This window comes from Orcinus orca, chromosome 17 (genome assembly GCF_937001465.1).
Source record: "Orcinus orca chromosome 17, mOrcOrc1.1, whole genome shotgun sequence".
Classification (NCBI taxonomy): domain Eukaryota; kingdom Metazoa; phylum Chordata; class Mammalia; order Artiodactyla; family Delphinidae; genus Orcinus; species Orcinus orca.
Genome location: NC_064575.1, coordinates 75,434,023 through 75,450,120, shown reverse-complemented (window position 1 = coordinate 75,450,120; position 16,098 = coordinate 75,434,023). Strand labels below are relative to the sequence as shown.

At 44.8% G+C, this 16,098-nt stretch overlaps 2 long non-coding RNA genes across 4 annotated transcripts in view; one reads left to right on the top strand and one right to left on the bottom strand.

Moving 5' to 3' along the window:
• The window catches only part of LOC117199656 (uncharacterized), a 372,975-nt gene that overhangs the window by 90,512 nt on the left and 266,365 nt on the right, over positions 1-16,098 (bottom strand). For all 3 annotated transcript variants that reach the window (XR_007472596.1, XR_007472597.1, XR_007472595.1), the window contains one exon: positions 11,170-11,377. This is a non-coding gene — a long non-coding RNA (uncharacterized LOC117199656). The remainder of the gene's footprint in view (positions 1-11,169; positions 11,378-16,098) is intronic.
• LOC125961639 (uncharacterized) overlaps positions 1-16,098 on the top strand; it is a 224,384-nt gene that overhangs the window by 63,234 nt on the left and 145,052 nt on the right. The window lies entirely within an intron of this gene.

Below are 16,098 nucleotides of genomic sequence, written 5' to 3'. Positions count from 1 at the left end.
AACCTGCCAAGGTGGTTCATGCCACCCAGAGGTTAAGAGCCCCTGCCCTAGACTCTGCTTTAGAGAAGACATGGGTCCCGGAAGGGGTATTAGGTTGTAGCTTACATCTGAAACCACATCCTTCTGACCTTGGAGGTAGTGAACGGAAGGAGAAAGGAGAACCAGGGTGGGTGGGGTTTGGTTCAGCTGATACGGCATCACAGGTTGGAGCAGATGTTCATCAAGACAGCAAGAGAGGGCTTCCCTGGTGGCGCAGTGGCTGAGAGTCCGCCTGCCGATGCAGGGGACACAGGTTCGTGCCCCGGTCCGGGAAGATCCCACATGCCGCGGAGCGGCTGGGCCCGTGAGCCATGGCTGCTGAGCCTGCGTGTCCGGAGCCTGTGCTCCGCAACGGGAGAGGCCACGGCAGTGAGAGGCCCGCGTACCGCAAAAAAAAAAAAAAAAGACAGCAAGAGATGCCAAAGGGAGACGAGAGAGCAGAGAACCCACATGGCAAGTTTGTGCCCAGAGTCGGAAGGGTGACAGAACAAAGGGCAGACGGAGAAGCCAGGGGTGGAGCCAGGTGTGTTAGACCTTGCGAAAACAGAGCTCACCTGACTGTGCAATGCAGGAGTCCCCAGGGAATGCTGTGTCCCGAGGTGCTTTGGTCTGGTGTTTTTAAAAGGCAAGGCCAACCAAGAAAATATAGTTCCATCTCTCACCGAGAGTAGTAATCCCATGCTATGTGATTGGCATTTGTACACTACTCTCCCGCATTGTAACCAAAGCCTGCCTTTTATCTAGATGGTAAACTCCTCGAGGGCAGGACCCCCATGTCCTTGTTTCCTTTGTATCCCAGAGATCGATCACAGTATAACTTTTCATGAATGACATATCTGCTAAGGGACAGCGCTGGGCCCGGGAACCAGAGATGAATTGGGTTCCATGTCTGTCTCAAGTTGTTCATAGTCGAAAGAGGAAGCCAGATAAATACAGACATTGACATTAGAAAGCCGTAACTCAAACATGAGCTGCACTTCTGACTAGGTTTGGTGGCTCTCCAGGCCTTGGAAGGGAGTGACACTCATTTCCCTAATTTGTGGAACATGAAACGAGATGATATGTTTAAACTGCCCCACACAAGGCCTGACATGTCACAGGAACTCCTACCTTGCTTCCTATTCTCATACTGCTTCCAGTCTTCTGGCCTCAAGGTCTCAAGGGTTTGTGTGAGATCTGATTCCTGTGTGGGAGCTGTGGCAGACTTCCGAAGGTGGGCCCCTCTCCCAACAGGCTTCCTTTCTCACTGCCAGATGCTATTAAGCCACGTGCCATGTTCTGTGAGTTCTCAGAGGCAGGGCCATGTGGAACTCATTTTCGTCACTCCAGCAAGTAAAAGAGCGCTGCCTCCTAACAGGGCCTGTTCAGCACATGTTTGATAGCTGATTGAAAGGATAAATGAGAAATCCTCGAAAACCCTCCAAAATGCTCTGCAAGGAAGGCCATCATGGGGCTTCCCTCGTGGCGCAGCGGTTGAGAGTCCACCTGCCGATGCAGGGGACGCGGGTTCGTGCCCCGGTCCGGGAAGATCCCACATGCCACAGAGCGGCTAAGGCCGTGAGCCATGGCCGCTGAGCCTGTGCATCCGGAGCCTGTGCTCCGCAATGGGAGAGGCCACAGCAGTGAGACGCCCACGTACAGCAAAAAAAAAAAAAAAGAAAAGAAACGTCATCATGAACTGGGGAGTAGGGGCTTTGACCTGGATCTTAAAAGTGCGGAGGACTCAGATGAGTGGAAGGAAGCTGGTGGTGGTAGAAGGAAGACACGGAAGGCTGCACACCAGCCTTAGAACAGCGGTGACCTCTGGGCAGGAAGGAGAGGCATGTGATGGGGGGGGGGAGAGGACCACAAAGGAGCTTCAGTGGCCTCTGCCAGGTGTCATTTACAAAAACAAAATGAAACATCAGAGGCAACTGTGGCAAAATGCCAACATGTGTTAAATTGGAGTGATAGGTGCAAGGGTGACCGTTCTATTCCCTGTGCATCTTGCTATGTTAGAAATAGTTCATGATAAGAGAGGAAGGGGAGGAATGGCATGGGCAAATGCAGAGAGATTGGAAGATTGTGACAAGTACCGAATAGGAAAGCCCTGAAGTAGAAGACTTCTTCCACAGACTCTATAGACATGGAGTGTCCCCATAGAGGGGAGGGAGCAAGTTGGAGCTGTCCTTGGTCCTGAACCAAAGCCACCCCCTTGGTCACTGCTATTTCTGGTTATCCTGGAACACTGGGGGTTTCTGCTCAATTCCCCCAGTGCTCATAGGTTTCTTTGGTACCCTCCAACTTAATATTTTTAAGTCTGATTTTGCCCAGTTGCTGCAAAAACAGAAGTGTAAGACAAGAACAGGGGTGTTTCTCAGCCTAACAATAGTGTCTACTACTGATCGAGTTCTCATGAGTGCCAGCTTCCATGATAGTGGTTTCTGTATGTTGTCTCATATTGTTTTAATTATCCCCATCTTACAGATGAAGAAACAGACACAGAATGGTTGCAGTCAGGCAGCCCATAAACGGCAGAGTTGAGATTAAAGCAGGTCGCATAAGTATATGTCCCAGGAATTAGCTGATTACTCCTTGTGGCACATGCAAATAAGGCCTTAGCTTGGAGGAAAGTATCCCCAGGAAGTCACTGTCTCAGTCCTTTCTAGATTCTTTCCATCTACAAAAGCAGGATCGTGGATTCCCTAAAAGGACAATGTAGGTGAAAGTATCCCATAAACTATCAAGTCCTCTACAAATGCTGGCAGCTCTGTCTCTGTTTGTTTTTGATAGTAGCGGTGATAGTGAGAATTATAAGCCTTCTGCAGATGTCAACAACGTAAACCATATTCTACTTCTATTGCTCAGGGAAGTAAACCAAGGCCAAAGGAAAAAAAAAAAAAAAAAAGAAGAGAGAGAGAGAAAGCCCCAAGTTGGAGTGGGACCGATCTGGATGGATGGCCCCATTTTAACATGTATTAGCAGTGTGGTTGTGAGACAGTCATTTGATAGCCACCCAGTCTCAGTTTTCTCCGCTAAGAAGTTGTTATGTCAGTAAGGTTCCCTATTTCCCAGAGTGGAAAGGTAGCCTAGGATAACTACGGTGACTCTATGAGGGGAGGGCAGCTATCATTTACCGAGTGCCTGCTGCCTCATGCCAGACATTGTGCTAGGCGTTTTATGCATATTAGCTTCAGTCTTCATAATGGCCCTAGGAAATTTATTATTATCTCCATTTCAAAGATGAGAAAACTGAGGTTCAATGAGCCCTTAATAGCCGTCAGCTAAGTCAGATCCAACTTGGCTCATCCATTACCAGACGGCACTTGAGGAGCTGGATGACAGGGACTGGTAGGTGGGAGGTGGCTCCACTCGTTAATTTTTCCAGAATCTAGGCAGATACTCCCATGAGCAGGTCCCATTCATAGCTGGAGCCCAGGGGAGAGAAAGCCTGTCATGACAATGCAGTTTACCAAAATACCAAATTCCAAATATGGTGGAATCCAATCTGGCTACCCTGATCCTCACTGTAAAGCAATTATACTCCAATAAAAATGTAAAAAAAAAGGGCTTCCCTGGTGGCGCAGTGGTTGGGAGTCTGCCTGCCCGTGCAGGGGGCGCGGGTTCGTGTCCCGGTCCGGGAGGATCCCGCATGCCGCAGAGCGGCTGGGCCCCTGAGCCATGGCCGCTGGGGCTGCGCGTCCGGAGCCTGTGCTCTGCAGCGGGAGGGGCCCCAACAGTGAGAGGCCCGCAAAAAAAAAAAAAAAGAAATGTAAAAAAAAAGAAACAGAGCAGCTGCCACTGGCCCTCCTCTGCCTCTCCTCTCCCCTAGTCTCTGGATCTAAGGAAAACCTGCTCTCCAGGCTGGCGCGAGCCCATGCAAGGGAGCTAGGCTCCCTCCTCCCCGCTCAGAAGCAGGGGAGGGAAAGGGAAGGAATTGTGCCAAAGGTCACAGTGTTCCCGGTCAGTGTGTTCCAGCTTTGAAGTCAGAATGCTGTCAGTGCCCAGGCAAGAAAACCGCTTCAGGCTGCTCCACCTGCCAGACCTCCAACAAGCTCCAGCTGGGCCCCGGCCTCCACAGCAGCTGCACACTGCAGGGAGGGCTGTGCTCACCAGAAACCCCCTTTCCAGCCCCAGCAGCATCCTTAGGAAACTGTGCCTGCAGAGACGGCCAAGCCATAAAGCACACAACAGCCTCACAAATGTGCCCAGGTACCTTGCTCCCATATCCTCTGAAAGTCAGCCACGCATGACTCCATCACCAAATTCCACGGGGAGAATAAGCATTTCTACATTCTCCAGCTCTCTCCTCCTTCTCTCCCTTGACTCATAGCTTCTCTTTAATTTGTTTAATCCTACACCCCCAAAAAAAGATTTATTGTGAACCCACTATGTACCTGACACGGGTCAGGTAATGGTTAAGGTCTAGTTATGAAACCATAATTTTCCCTGTTCTTGTTAGAGTTTATAGAGGGAAGAAGAAAAACGAAGGAATTAATTAACAAATTAAGACAAATTAAGGAATTAAACAACAAATGAAGGAATTAATACAGAATTAAGAGTTGTGATCAGCACCATGAAGGAAGGAGAGGAAGGTGCTTTGGGAGAGAAGAGCCATAGGGCAACCTGAAAACTGGAGGCCAAGGAAGCACTCCTCAAGCAGGAGGGAAATGAAGTTGAGGACTGAAGGATCAGAGGAGGCAGCCTTGTGAGGCCAGCTTGAGAGTGTGGTGAAGAGTTTACCTAAGTCACAGCATGTGCAAAGATCCTGAGGCAGGAGAAAGAATGGCACGTTTGAGAAACTATAACAGTATAGCATAATGGGTAGATGTGAATCCAAGATTAAACTGTGGGACCCTGAAGGATATACCTGAATTCTCTATACCCAGTTTTCTCAAGTAGCGTCAGGTAGGGATTCAGGGAGGAGACACATTTGAGCTGATTAGTCTGGGCAGATTAGAAGATGAAGAACCAGATGGAAAGTGTTCCAAGTGAGAGGTACTTCAGCAGACATCCCAGGTCTCACAGTTAAAAGGAATGGAGCAGCAACTGGAACCCAGCCTATTAACTTAAATGTGCATGATTCTTAAGTTTCCTCCAGAATCGTGGTGCACGGCAAACACTGTGTGTGAATGGAGTGGCACTAAACCACAGGTACGATACTGTGCCTGTGTCCTCTCATCACTTACGTGTTCCATTGCCCTCCACACTTCACTTATAAAATTCAAGATCAAAGATAAAATGATTGAGAATTTCAAGCTGGCCATGGCAGAACATTACACCAAGCATGGAGCTCAGCTGAACACAGGGCCCTATATGACATCCCCTGGCTGGATACACCTGAAGCCAGCCCTTGAAGAATGATACTCTAGGCAGTAGTCTTGACTATAAACGTTTAATATGGCTAACTGTTTGGATTGTATTAAAAGATTTAACCTGTCCAGGTATAATGTTAATCTTCCTAGAGATTTTTGCCCTGTGGTTTTTCATATCAAATGGTAGTAATGGGTATAGACTTGAAAGCCAGGGGAAAGTTCTCATAGTAGAGCTCACGCTGGCTTAGGTAGAGCCAGATTCAGAGCCCTCTTTCATCACTGAGTAGCTCAGTAACCTTTGGCAGGTGGCTTAGCCTTCCAAAGTCTCAATTCCCCATGTTGTAAAACAGGGGTAATGGCTACCATATCATAGAGGAGCTGCTAGAATTTAAAATAATCTGGGCCACGTCCCTGCATATAGGGACACAAAGTTAATGAGGGCTATTGTTCTTTTTAATTCAAAAAAAAAAACAAAAAAACCCCAAAAACTTAGGTCTCTGAACTTCAGATGTCCTGGTTACTCTTAGGACCCCAGACACTCCCCAAGCTGCTTTTCACCTGCAAACACATATCTGGCAGAAGAGGCAGATTTGTTCTATGAAGTAAAGTGAGGGGTTCAGTGGGTCCCTAACACAAGCAAACATGGTTCCAACTCCAACTCCATTCACTGCTTCACCCTGAGCGAATGACTTCACCTCTCAGGGTCTCAGGTATCTCATGGTACCTGGTAGAAGGTACCATGGTAGAAGAGGGATGATACTGGGACCTACTTCGGGGAGCTGTTGGGAGGATTTCGCGGGCTCTATGTGCCCATTAGCATGCTGCTTGGAACAGAACGGTGCTCAGTCATTTATTCCATGCCACAGTTTCCTTTCTGCAAAGCGGGGATACCGGTAGTCCCTACTGCATGAGGTTGTTTTCTGGAACAAATGAGAATGTCCATGTAAAGTGACTGACACGGTGCATGGCACATAGGGCGCAGTGAATGTGAAATGTGAACAATGATAACAGTGGGTAGTTATCACATCACTGACGAGAGTGGATATAACTACCACAACTCTCTCTTCTACTCCTTCCCACTGCATGGGGTATCTCTGACGATGCCCAAGAGCATCTGCTGGTCCAGGGCTCATTTTCAACTTTTGCTGATGCCGCTTCGGCACCCCTCCCCCGCCAGAAAATACAGTTTACCCAAGGACTGAGTCTATTTTCGTTTCTAAAGAAGGAAAACAGATGCACGTGCCAAAGCACAGACTTCTTCAAAACAAGACAGAGCCCGAGACAAGGTCACGGCCCTGGTTTTCAGAATTAGGAGGGAGGTGTACTTTCCAGTAACCTCTTGGTGGAAGATAATAACTGCATCTCTCAACCAGCAGTTATATGTCAAGGTCACTTGTCCTCATGTCTAGCACAGAGGGTCACAGGCTTCCCTATTTGAAGCTGGAAGATTATCCGGCTTCAAACAACATCGGAACATCAGCCGTTGTCCCTGTAACCTGGCGCCTTCCGCCCTCCTTCTGTAACGAGGAGCCATTATGAACAGTTTGAGTGCCTTACGCAGGCCACAAGGTGACCACTGTCTGTGCACCTTTCAGATAAACCTCTAGTTTCTCCCAACCCAACTCAGGCTCACCCTGGCTAGCTTAGTTTTGCATTAAACAGACGCTTCTTGTGCACCATGTGCCAAGCATAGTGCTAGACGCTCAGAGATGGACCGGTTGAGTAAGATGCAATCTGTTTTCTGTAAGCCAGACTTTAAAGAGCAGATTTCAATATAATGTGTTAAATGCACTGAGAAAGAAGAAAAGAGAGCACCATGGAAACCCAGCAGAATAGAAGAGGGGCTTAGCCCTGCGTGGGTTCAGCGTAAACTGGAGAAGGGATACCCGATCTAACCAAGAAAGGAAATGGCTAGTTTTCACCTGTTACTTTGCTAAGTCATTCACCTTACACACGTGGATGAAGTGACCCTTCCTCCAAACCCACTCATATTCTCTGGCAGCTCCTCCAACCCTCTCGCATCTTAGCACTCAGCACCTGGTTCCACAGGTACACATTTTATTGTCTAACTCCAGACTAGAAGCTCTACGGAGGCAGCAACCGGACCTGCCGTATTCTCTGCTGTGGTCACAGCAATTAACATGGTGCCTGGCACAGAGCGGGCGCACAGTCAACACTTAGCCCATTGAATAATACATCTTGTGATGACCTAGGCAATGGTGATACAACTTAGAAGAATATGCCTAAATAAGTAATTAACAATAGAAGTTGACAAATGTAAATACTAAATGAATGACACAGACTGTAGAATGTTCAATTCGGTTCAATTAAGCTCAATCCAGCAAATACTAACTGTGTCTTCTATGTGAAAGGAACATTCTATGAACAAGAGAGGATACAAAAATATATCAGAAAAAGGAACCCCTGCCCTCAGCTTACTCAGTGTTATCCTAGAGGACAGGATACAAAGTGCACAAAATAAAGATCGACATAAATTGGAGGCTGTGAAGATTCAAGCAGAGGGACATGAGGAAAGACTTCAGAAGATGATCAGAATACATCTTAAGTAAAGCACTTCTTCCATGAGGGTTCAGAGTGAGAAGAGATCATTCCAGAAAGAGAGAATATCAGAAACAAATAAGAAGGAAGCTGGAACATGACTGGTGCTTTCTACAAAGTCCAGTTTGATAGTCGTGTAAAGACAGCGTTTGGGAGTACAAGGACCTTGGCCTCAAGTACTCAGTGACCCAACCAGCTCTTCCAGGAAGGTCCTACATCCACAGTGCTGGAGCCTCATGACCCCAGACCTTGATAGCCATGCTGAAGCATTGATCCCTTTTATTTCTTGCAGCAGGGAAGCAGCACAATCAAAGCTATGTCTTAAGAACACTTACAGGCATCTGTGTAGTGGATATACGCTGCTTTTGTCTGCCCAAGACCTCTGCAACCTTGGAGGACCTTCCCCTCCTCTGTTGCAAATGGTCCTAATATAACTTCAATCAGAGTAGCCCACCCCAACCCCCAGGCTCAGGAGTGGATACAAGGAGCCCCATCACAAAAACCAATCCCACTGCAATAAAGACTTGCCCAGTGGTGGTGGTGTGACTGAATGGAGACCAGTAGCATCTTTTCCTGGACTGATGCACAGACATCAGGAAAGAGAAAGACATATATAAGTGGGTAGGAAAATATAAAGGAGCTCCATCGAGGGGAGTCATACAGAGCTGGGAACAGCAATGGAAATGCACCTGAGATGCTTAGAGGAGAGTGAGCGAGCAAATATGGATGGATGCCGCAGAAACTTTAGGTAAAGCACAATGGGCCAGACGCTCAAAGAAGGACGATGGATTCCTGCTTTGGTGGACTTGGATGCCAGGCTTAGGGAACGATTCCTTCTCAAGTGCATGATGAGGAACCATTAAAGGTTTTTGACAAAGGAGAAGGACTTCCACTCTCTGCCTCAGCAGATCATAATTGTATTCTTCAGAAAAGTGTGGTGAAGTGGAAATAAGCATAAGCTGGGGTTCAGGCAGTCCATTCCAATCCTGGCTCTGCTCTTTCTGTGTCATCTTGGGCAACCACACCACAAGGGTGAGAGCAAGGGAGAAAATCAGAGCTACATCAGGAGGTGCCCCATCTCCCACAGCGGGTATTCTAGAATAGGGGTTGGCAAACTACTTTATCTTTGTAAACAAAGTTGTACACACTGTCTGTTTACACGTGGTCTTGCACGCAACAGTGGCAAGACCAGTAACAGTGACAGAGACTGTATGACTTGCAAAGTCTAAAATAAGTACAATCTGGTCCTTTACAGGAAACGTTTGAGGCCCCTGCTCTAGAGTCTTATGGAATAAAACTTGATGTAACAGGATGGGCAATGGGCAGGAGGAGAGAAAAAATAAAAATGACTTCTTGATACACATAACAACTTAGGAAGGAGGGAAAGCTAATGGGATTGGCAATTCTTCCCAGACTTAGGGAAAAAATTATTTTCTCCTGACAGATAGACAATGGCAGTTGTATTGAGAGAGAAAGAGGACTGAGATAAAAATGGAGAAATGCAGATGAGAGAACTGGGTAAACTGAAGGCACTGCAAGAACCATGGAGACACGAGAAGAAAAACAGAGCCATAGAGGAGAGAGCCAGGCAGAAGGAAGGCACGAAGGAAAACACCTATGATGAGAGAGATGGGAGCTTTAATATATATACAAATTATACTTAAATATTGAAATATTATAGGTACATTTATCTATACGAATACTTATGTTCATTTATATAATGTAATTTGTATTTATATAATTTATTTATATATTTGTATACGTATGCACATCTGTATCTATATCTCTATATAGTCTGATACTTATCTATAGATAAATAAGTATATTTATCTATAAACAGGTAAATATAGATATCAGCATAGATAGATAAATAGATCAGCATATGTGTGTGTGTGTCTGTATGTGTCTGTGTGTCTGTGTGTGTGTGTGTGTGTCTGTGTGTGTGTATGTGTGTGTGTCTGTGTCTGTGTGTGTGTGTATGTGTCTGTGTGTGTGTGTCTGTATCTGTGTGTGTGTGTGTGTGTGTGTGTGTGTGTGTGTGTGTGTGTGTGTGTGTGTGTGTGTAGAGAGAGAGAGAGAGAGATGCTGGTAGCTCCTCTCTGGGGTTTTGGCAGAGTGTCAAAAAAATGACCTTAACACAAAGAAAACTTCTTGGGTAGAAACATCAGAAACCCATTTCTTCATTCCAAACTGTCCTGCAATAGATAATCAGGATGTATTGACCCAAAGGGTAACCATGTTGACAGAGACGGAGACAGAATCAATACAACGTTTCCATAGCAAAGTTTGCAGAACACTGAGGTAAATAAGAGTGTGTTTTCTGCAGGCTTTTATCAGAAATGTCTGCTTCAGGTTTACAACGCTTCCTTCCCAGTCTGTCTCTTTCTAAGCATATAAAATGTGCTTTTAGGGCATGTCTTTACTGATTGCAAATAGCACAAATGGGAGTAATGAGATTTCTAAGTTCCCCCCACCTCCAAAAAACAAAGCTATTTAACGATTTTAGAGACAGGAAGAGGGGCCTATTATCCTCGAGAAGAAAACTCCAGTCCGCCTCAGAAAGAGTCGCAATCCCTTTCAGAGTGCACACCATCACCCAGGACAACAGTCTGATAACTGAACGGCATCAAAAGTCTTGACAGAGCTAGAGGAGAGGGCTCAGGATAAAGGGAAAGAGAGGGAGATACGGGGGTCCTTCTATGTCACTCACTACTCTTACTCTGGAATGACCCATAGCGCCTGGCATGGATGCAGGCCCACCAGGATTTGAATTCCAACTCTGACACACGGGAGCTGTTCGATCACGGGCAGGAAGTTCCTTAAACTCTCCTGGCCTCAGTTTCATTTGCGGAAGTACAGATAGTTTCCTATAGTTGGAATAAGCAGCGCTTGTGGGAACTTCGCAGGAGACAGTGGTGATGGTAATGTAAATACAAAATAATAATAATAACAACAACCATCATGTCCTGAGTGTATCATTTGTGTCAAAAGCTGTTTTAAATGCCTTTAAATATGACTCATTTTATTCTCACAACAAACTTAAGAAGTGAATTATTACTGTCATTAGCTCCCTTAGAAGACGGACACTCAGAAAGGTTAAAGCGAAAAGGCCAAAAGTAGAATCCGGAAAGCCCAATGTCAGGGTCTGTACTATTATCTGCTGTCTCTACAATGAGGTTGGAAAAAGAAGCAGGAGTTAGATCATTGCATTAATTTCCTAGGGCTGTCATAACAAATTACTACAAATAGAGTGGCTTAAAATAACAGAAATTTATACCATCACAGTCTGCGGTCCAGAAGTTTGCAGTCAAGGTGTTGGCAGGGCTCTGCTCCCTTTGAAGGGTCTAGTGGAGGATCCGTCCTTGCCTCTTCCAAGTTCTGGTGGCTCCTGGCAATCCCTCCCTTCCTTGTCTTTATAGGTGCACCACTCCAATCTCTGTTTCCATCTTCATCTATTCTGTGTCTCTGTGTGTTCTCACCTCTTCCTGTAAGGACAGCAGCCATTGGATTTAGAGACCTCGACTAATTACATCTGCAAAGACCCTATTTCAAAATAAGCTCACATTCTGAGGGTCCAGGCTGACATAAATTTTAAGGGGACACTATTAAACCCACTGTAATCATGAAGCCCATCAGTTCTAATCTTATCTCGTAGAGGCTTAAAGTGACAACAAATTATTATTATTTAGTCAGGGCTCCTTGGGTTATAAGTGACAGAAACTCAACTCAAATTGGCATAGGCATAAAAGGAATTTATGGGCTCAGGTAACTAAAAAGTTTGGGTATAAACTTCAGGTATAAAAAAGGTCAGACATATCTACTTTCAGGAACCCAAATGAATGCCTTATCTCATCTCTCACGTCTAATTTCTCTTGTGTTGCTTTCTCTGAAGCAGACTCTTCCCAAGAGATGGCAAGGTGGCTTCCATAGCTCCAGAAATAGGATTGAAAGGACAAATGGCCAGGTCCACATTTTTATTTTATTTTTATCTGCAGTTATTAATAGTGCAAAGTTAGTAAAGATTATATCCTATCTTCTCATCAATTCCAGATGAAGGACATCTTTTTCCCTACGTTTCTAACAAAAGTCTAGGGAATGAATCACAGTGGACCAACGTGGATCACATTACATTCTCTAATCATTGTAGTCAGAGGAGGGGATATTCTAATTAGCCTGAATACATGTCCACCCCACTCAGTCACCACTCCTGTGGATGATTCCAGGACGGTCCCCCAAGGAAAAATTGGGATATTGGACCAGAAGGTAGGGTAGGTACTGGATAGGCAAAAACAATACATTCCAATCATAGATTCAAAAGAGGAGAGTGACAGAGTTGAATAAACTTGAGTTTGCAAAAGAAAGCATACAGGTGTTTTCTATTACGTTCAAACTTGCATCTCTAAATCAATGTGTTGCAAAGCAAATGGCACCTGAACTTCTATAGCACAATGGTCAGCAACATGTTACTCAGCATTGAACCATCAAAGCTCCTCCAGGCTCATCTACACATCGCCCCAGGAAGACTGACTTCTCCTTGCAGGCAAGGATTACGGTCATTATTGCTTCTTTGTCTACTCCAGCTCAATTGCATATAGAACCCTAACCTCCGGAGCTTACATTTCACTTGGGGACACAGCCTCTATGACTTACACAGGAGACAAAGAGAGATGAAATGAGACCAAAGTCCAAAGAAGGGACTCAGCCTAGCAAGATGTCTGAACTAGACAAACACTTCACCCCACCCTGCACGTCTTAAATTTTTCCCAGAGTCAAATCCAATTAGAAGAAATGGCACAGGAATGGAATGGTCACATGATTCCTCCTGTAGATGACTATTACAAAAACCCGATTTAAAAACAAACAAACAACAACAACAAAAAACTATTTAAAGGCTTTGGAAAGCATCCAAAAGCAGAAGCCAGAGAAGAGTTTAATTTTGAAAAAACCACAACTGTAAGGGGAAAGAATTGGGAATTTGTGGATTTCTGACCCGTAGGTGCTCCACAAGCCTCAGGGCTACAACTGTGAAAACCCGAAGCCTCTGTGACCCAAGGTGCCAGAGATCAGAATATAGGGCTAGGAAAGCAGGTGAAAATTGAAAGAGGAATTCCTGGCAATGAGAGAACCGCAGAAGGAATGAGATGCAAATACTGAGTGTAATCTCTGCCCAGATCCCTGGCTGACACTAAACCCTGCATTTACAGAAGAGATTCAGAGGGGCCAGGAAAAAGCGTGAGGAGATCAGGAGGAAGCCTACTCTAAAGGTAGAGCTGCAACGGGTGAGATCTGTTTGTTTTGTTCTCTAACTCCGGGGGTTTGTTTTGTTCTTTAACTCCGTGTATGCCCAATTTTGCACAGCTTGGGTAGCAGAAAACTAAAGTTTTATGGGCTTGACATGGCAGGAAATAGAACCCGAGATTAGCAGACAAACTAGAAAGTAGGGGAGAATCATAGAAGAAAAAAATAACTACTGAAAGTGTGAGTCCCATTGCTGCCCAAATTCTTGGCAAATAACCAACTTACACGGGCACCTGGGAGACCCCCAGAGAGCCACACTAAAAGAGCAGCAGTGGGAAGCCATAAGAATAGAGCAAAGGGCTTCCCTGGTGGCGCAGTGGTTGAGAGTCCGCCTGCCCATGCAGGGGACACGGGTTCGTGCCCCGGTCCGGGAAGATCCCACATGCCGCGGAGCGGCTGGGTCCATGAGCCATGGCCGCTGAGCCTGTGCGTCCAGAGCCTGTGCTCCGCAACGGGAGAGGCCACAACAGTGAGAGGCCCGCATACCGCCAAAAAAAAAAAAAAAAAAAAGAATAGAGCAAAAATATCAGGTGCTACATACCTTTGAATCCAGGCAGGTCGAGTGCTTACTATAACAAAACTCCAATAATCCTCCGAAGAAGACAACATGATACAGATTTACTATTATGTATTATCTACAATGTCCAGTTTTCAACCCAAAATTACTACACGTGCAAAGAAACAGAAAAGAGGAATGCATACTCAGGAGAAAAAGTCAGGCAATACAAAATGTCACTGCATGGGAAAGGATGTTGTCATTATCAGACAAAATTTCAAAATAAGGTATTAATGAAGGAGCAGATAAAGAATGAAGAAAACAACCAGCGAAGATGTAATATAAAGATCAATAGAAACTCTCCCATCCACACAACAGAGATTTAAAATACTGAGGAAAAGTAAACAGAAGCTCAGAGACCTGTGGGACAATGTCAAGCATGATCCAACACGTGTGTAATTAGAATCCAAGAAGAAGTAAAAGACAGAAGGGGGAAGAAACTGATTTGAATAAATTATGGCCCCAAACTCTTCAAACTGGGTACAAATAGGGTAGGGGAGTGAGCCTTCTCTGTATAAACTCAGATCTCCATCAGGATGGAATTAGCCTCAGGAACATTTGACTCAAAGGCTCACAGCTGAAAGATTATCTTTTAGGTCATGGCCACTGCTTTCCGAGGGAAAAGCAATCTGGGAGTCAGAAAATTCTAACTTGGAAAGCTCACGTCATTCCCTTTTACCTGTTATGTGACACTGGTTGAGTTAGTCCATGTCTCTAATCTGTAGTTTCCTCACCTGAAATATTGAGGTCATACTATGTAGGACATCTTGCCATACTGTCCTGAAGTAGCATATGTGAAACATATATAGTTGAGTAATTTTTTTACTAATATATTTTATCTCTCCCACCAGAATATAGATTCCAGGAATGTGGGGACTTTTTCGTCTGATTGCTCACTTTTATATCCTCAGAACCTAGAACAGTGGCCAAGGTATGATAGGTACCCAATAAACACTGGTTGGAAAGAGACATGCATGACTTTATCACGATGAATGAATTGCCAACAGAGAGTCTGGTTAGTGCAGACACTCCATGAATGTTATTTTCCTGCCCTGTTTTCTTTTCCTCCCACATTCCAGGAAAGGCATCTACCAGTTACTGTGAGACCAAGTTCACAGCTCTGGACCCATTCTCATCCCAGTCAAAATAACATGATTATTTGGCTGAGGGAGACAGGAAATGACCAATAGCCACAACTAATGACACAGTCCCTGGCCAGGAAGACAAAAGAACAGCTTCTGTGCAGTGTAAGCTGCAAGGAGCCACAGGAATGTGAGACAGAAACATTTTTTAATGATTATTTTTACTAAACTGATACAGCTTGCCTTCCAGTTATTCTTTGATAAGACTGACACTCAACGCATACGACTCAAATGTGATTTAGTCAGCCTGAATTCTCCTTGCTCCTACACCCACTTCTTCTGGGGAAAGGGATAAGTCATACTCAACAAAGGAGAGAATTCGAGTTCCTCATCCTTAGGGTGTTACAGAACTTTTCCAGGACCTGATGAATATTATGAATCCTCTACCCAGAAAAAAATACACATACAATGTTTTGCATACATTTTTAGGGGGTGGAAGGACCCCATCCTTCAGATTCATGAACCATGTGGTCTGAAGCAAAGTGCTCCATTTTACAGATGAAAATACCAGGGTGCAGAGGGGAAAAAAAATCTAGCCCAAGGTCACATAATAAGGTCACTTATAAGAAATAGCTACAAACCGACCCCCGCCCCTGGTAGCTTCTAATATCAAGACCAATGTGATTTTCATTACTCAATAACTATTTTGGTTTTTTATAAGCAGCCAAAATACCTGTAATCATCTCTGATGAGTCAGGTGTGTGACTCAGCCTGTTAATATCCATTTTGTCGGGGAAAGTATGAGTAGAAAATAATGACATTAGGGTTTGTACCTGAGAAGAATGCAGATTTAAATCTTGACCCTCCTCTTAGCTGTGTGTTCTTGACTCATTAGTGAGCATTTCTGAGATCGTGTTTCTCTTGTCTGGAAAATGGAAGTTAAGAGAACCTACCTCACAGGGCTGTTGTCAAGATTAAATATGATAATGCTTGCAAAGCATTAGCTGTTGTCAGTAGTAGTAATATTTTATAATTTTAAAGCCGTTTTCAAAATGGAAGTACACAATATTTTGAGTGATGACAATATCATAGGGATAAGTGTCCAGTTATCTACAATATAACTAGTCAGTTCATACGAGCACTAATCTCATAATATTTAATAGAAAGAGAATGTTTCCATCAGGATAGGCTGTTATCTCCTGAACCAAATAATCTTCCAAGGCTTGAAGGCTTGCAAAATTAGAGATTTACTTCTTATTCACGTAACTTG